Genomic DNA, 5107 nt, shown 5'->3' with positions numbered 1-5107 from the left:
CTGGCTCGGAGTAGCGAGGAGCCCGTCTGCATGTTGCTCTGGGCAGGTGCCGATACAGCTTCTTGGTAGGTACGCCTCTGCCAGCAAGCCCCTTGTATTCACAGTAGGGTGACAGCCCCAGAGCCTGTCTAGATGCTGGAAAGGGCATGTGGAGGAGAGACATAGCAATTCTGCCTCAGTGTTGCACTAGCATTAGCCGCATCAGCCTTGCCAAGCTGGTGCCCAGTCAGTTAGGGCTGATGGGAGTTGTACTCCAAAACATCTGGATGGCCCGAGGTGGCCAAATACTACATGAAATGGTATCTCCATCCACATAATAGTGGAGGCGGATAAGGGCCTGGGTACCCAAGGTTGAGAAAGACTGGAACACACACACACACACACACACACACACACACACACACACACACACACACAGGAATTCCAGCTGATCCTTGGTGGGATCTTGAAAGATTCTTTCAAATCAAGGAAGATGCTTTAGAATGCAGAAAGGATAGAAAAAAAGTTTACCCATTCTGTGGGTGAAAATGATTTCGTGCTTCATACTCTTGTAAAAGGGGGCATCAGGGTTAACTCAGCCCCCCCCCAAACCAAAAAAGTTGCAGCTGCCATTGTAAGTGCAGACTTGCAACTACTACAGGATCACAACCAGCCAGGTTGTGAACCATGACATGCAGTGCAGTCTCTATCCATCCAAATGGCAAGAGACTTACCAATATAAAATACAGCGGTGAGAATATTCCTGCAATAATAACAGTTGCCAACCCACTGTGTGCCAAAAGAGGGTAATTACAGTGGCAGCAATGCTATGAGTGTCGATAAGATAAAGAAAATTATTCTAAATACGATGTGTTCTTGTGGGACCAATAAATACAGTGTGAAACTGTAATCTCTGGCTTGCTGAACTCCACCTTGCATCCGCAACCTTGCTGCAATGTACAGCTCATGCACTTAAGCCTCCTGCAAGATGCAGACTGTAAGTACCGTACAGTAGTCAGGTTCAGGCTCAGCCAGTCACTTATAAGGTGCTGTTGTCTTGTTAAAAACACAAGTAGACTAGGACAAAGTATGGTTTTCCAGTGCACTCTGAGAACTTGAGTGATGTCCACAGTTCTGCTGATGGTGCTGATTTTAGCTGTGCAAACTCATAATGAAAAGGAGATGTTTCAAAATTAAGATGTTTCTTTTATTATTTGTTTCATTTTTTTTCTCTTGGTTGCATGTAGTACCAAATAAAGGATATTTGCAGACAAAAAATAAACTCTGATACTAAAATGTAAACTTCTCTATCCATCAAAAATTTCCATAGGAGTTGAAACTTTCCATTCTAAAACTAAGGTCTCTGTTTCAGCACAGAAACCCACATAATCTCGTGTTTGTTTATTTATTTATTTATTTGTAAAAGGAAAGGAAAATTTAAAAGGGAATTTCAGGTATACGCCTTTGCTGTTCCTTTGCAAACTGAGAGTTGGCAGGCTCCCAGTGCTCAGTGAATTGTACTGCAAAGGAACAGCAAAAGTTGGCTGTGATTCAACACATAAAAAGAATACAATCTCAGTTCAATGCACACCTTTTAAATATCCATGCTTGCTAACATGACATAGAGCCAGTAAGCAGTTCCTACATTTTAAAATTAAAGCCTCTGTTACTTGGCACCACCCGCGGAACATGTTTAAATAAAAAGTAACATTATTAACACTGCAGTACATTGTCAAGCTTGAGACAAGACAAGTAACATTAAATAATTCCTGCATCTGCTGAAATTATCTGTCCTTCTTGAACATAACCCTGAATCTTCAAGATTTTCAGTTCTTTGCACAGCTCTAATATGTCCTTATTGTGGAGTCCATGAATTCAAATGCCTTCATCATTATAGCAGTTAATGGCTATTGTTTGTAAACTATAGCACAGCTTGTAAAGTTACATCTCTGGTGATTCCACAGTTTCCCGCTTTATTCATTTTCCTCTCTATCTCCACCACGCTTGCAATAACCCCTTCAATTGTCCACGTTTGACTTTGGCTGCCTGTGACATGATGGGTTCTGTCTGCACAGCTATGTCGAGTGATCTGTAGCCCATGGTTTTGGGAATCTAACATTAAAATAGAATACATAGCACTTTACAGTTCTTATACTTTACATGTATGACACTGTGACATACATGGGAAGGACCCACGTGCAGTGAATTAGTACTCTTTGCGGAACATAAAATCCTCAACTGCTTCTTAGAGTGCAAGCACATACAAACCTACATTTTCATTCAGTTCAGCATCCTCTTCACCCAAGTCAGAATTGTTCTCCATCTCTTCCTCGTCTACTTCCTTTGCCTCATCATTTTTCTGCTCTTCCTCTAGAAGGTCCTCCTTATCTTCCTGTTGTTCATGGATGGTGATGTTGTCTGAAACAAGTAGCGAGGGTGAAAGAACAGAGCAAAAGAAAAAAGAAAAAAAATAACTACCAGACTTTTAGAGGACATCTGAAGGCACCCCTGTTTAGGGAGACTTTTAATGTTTAATAGATTATTTTATTTTATTTTTCTGTTGGAAGCCGCCCAGAGTGGCTGGTGAAACCCAGCCAGATGGGCGGGGGTATAAATAATAAATTATTATTATTATTATTACTATTATTATTTATTATAAAACTTAAGACTGGCCAATTGAATCTTATTTGTGGATTACAAAACCCAGATAGCACAAATACTGCATGAAAATAAATGCAAAACTCCCGTTATAAAGCTTGTGTCTGATTGAAAGAGTTTTGTGACACCATAAAAAGACCAATAGATTTATTATGGCAGGAGCATCTACGTCATTCATGCGTTATGGGTATAGGGTTAGTAGGCATATGAGTATGAATTATACGAGTTACTCATACATGACATATATGAGTTGCATGTGGTTGGAAACGGGGAGATCAGATGGAAATTATTGTTCTTGCTGCTGTTGAATGGTTGACTGATGTATTTTAAGGATAGGGTTTTTCTCTTTTTCCCAATACAGTTCAGCTACCTAAATAGCCAAAGGCTAATGGTTCCCTGCAGCAGCAGAAGTAGCATTTTCTACTCAACCCTACCCTCTCAACAATTGTGATTTCCAAAGGCAATTTATATCAATAGCTACTTGTTGCACTCTTTTTGTTAATGGAACCTATGTGAAAAAGCTCACAACTTTTGCTAGTTCAGAGTGATGCATGGTTACTTCCCTTGGTTGGGTTGAACTCAGCAATGTTTACTTCTGTGTTTTTGTTTTTTACTCTTGTCCACTCAGTTACCAAATTTTTATTTATGCAAACCTGCTGTGCCAAGGGCACACTTCTGGAAGTCATTTCACAGTACTTAAAAAACAACAAGCAGATGTGGTATGCTTTATTGAATAAAAAAAGCAGTTCTGAAACCGCAGGGTCTTGAAATCGTGGCAGTTGTTTCATGAATAATCATTTTCAAGGACAGCTCTCCCCTCTCTAAAATGAATGTTTCAGTTGACTGTTCCCAACAGCTGCATTCTTGAACACTTTGAGCTTGAGTTTTGAGCTTGTGCTCAGAGTATACTGTATGATTGTGGTGGATTCTGACTCCAATTCCGAAATGGCAGACTTGCTGCAAGGACCCTGGGATTACGTAGCCACAAATCAGTTGGCGCAGTACATTGGGAAGCCTGTTTGTTTTGTGGGGCACCTGGAGAAGATTAATCCATCTGGGAATTTTTTTTCTTCCTATCTGATGGAGAAGGGGGGGGGAATGCAACCGTGGAACTGAACACACTTCTTGAAGAAGAGATCTATGGGATCATCGAAGCAGTAGGAAGAGTTACAAATCAAGTAAATGTCATGTGTGCGTCATATACCCAGTGCAGAGAAGATAAAAACACATTTGATTTAGCACTATATAATTAAGCTCTGAAAATTATCCATGAATTCCCTTTTAGTACTAACACATGATTGGTACTTTTCATTACAACTTCAGAGTGGACAATTTGGTGATCCTTGCTGAACTATTCAAGAATCTCAATATGAGACAATCTTGCTTAAAGTGTGTATTTGGGACAGTCTGCTATGCCTGCAATATAGTACAGAATCCAGAAGTTCATGCATTTGTATCCTACGGTAAATGGTGATGCTATCCTGAGGGCAAAAACCCCCTGTGTCTAGTGAGATACAATATTTCTCAATAGATTAGCATTTAATGTTAAGCTGTCACTCGGGTAACAACCTTAGGTAAATACACAACACAGTGCTTATACTTTTATTTTATTTTTAGTTGATACACAAGTATCAGAGAAATCAGTGTATGATATAAAATGCAAACTATCCTACTATTGATGACATCTAAAGTTAAAAGTGTTTGGTTTTATTCTAAGACTTAATTGGAGCTTTAGTCACCTTACCCAACCAGCATATTATAACAGTTCAACAATAAACACCATTTTATTTATCATATATGAATATATATGATTTTGGTGATCAGCAAGTGGCTGCTTTGTAACACAGTGAGCTGGAAGGGGTATGCTTGTGAAAAATATAATAGAATCATAGAATTGGAAGGGACCACAAGGGTCATCTAGTCCAGCCCCCCTGCAAATGCAGAAATATTTTGCCCAATGTGGGGCTCGATCCCACAACCTTGAGATCAAGAGTCTCATGCTTTACCAATCGATAATCCACCAACCTTGCCCATCTTGGCTGCTCCCAGTATTATTGTAAAGCTCTCTGAAAACTTCAGATGACAACATTTCTGTAAGATTTGTCAACTAAAAAAAACAACGAAAAAAATAATTGTAGATCAATGCACGTTACAAAAAGTGTCACGTTACGCCACAGATATTTCGGCAGGGATAGAGCGCAGCCCAACTTCAGTCCCACCCAAAGTGTGCTGCATTCTCGGAAGTGGTTGGCGCCGGAGTCTCAGCTACGACTGAAAGTGAAAGTATAAGAGGAAACTCCCAAGAGGCAGCCCAAAAGCATTGAAGCGCAGGCAACGGCTCTGAATATTGTTTCCTTTGAAGGGTCTGCGTCAGAGCACACAGGATTCATGGAAGCTGCTTTCAGAAAGAGAAAAGGCGCTGGCTGCCGCCTTGATGTAGCCCCTGCTGCCTCCAGAGACAGAGACGCAG

General features: G+C 40.4%; 1 long non-coding RNA gene and 1 pseudogene across 1 annotated transcript; one reads left to right on the top strand and one right to left on the bottom strand.

The window, feature by feature from the left end:
• Positions 1–1214: 1214 nt before the first annotated feature.
• On the bottom strand, positions 1215–4869 carry LOC148683823 (uncharacterized). Its single transcript, XR_015946542.1, has 3 exons — positions 4663–4869; positions 2252–2397; positions 1215–2091 (listed from the first exon to the last, which is right to left on the bottom strand). It is a non-coding gene; the product is annotated as an uncharacterized LOC148683823 (long non-coding RNA).
• On the top strand, positions 3583–4043 carry LOC148683824 (replication protein A 14 kDa subunit pseudogene; annotated as a pseudogene).
• Positions 4870–5107: the final 238 nt, after the last annotated feature.

The sequence above is a fragment of the Zootoca vivipara genome, chromosome 12 (assembly GCF_965207765.1).
Source record: "Zootoca vivipara chromosome 12, rZooViv2.hap1.1, whole genome shotgun sequence".
Lineage (NCBI taxonomy): Eukaryota > Metazoa > Chordata > Lepidosauria > Squamata > Lacertidae > Zootoca > Zootoca vivipara.
The sequence above is the reverse complement of the archived record's forward strand: the minus strand, read 5'-3'. Positions and strand labels throughout refer to the sequence as shown.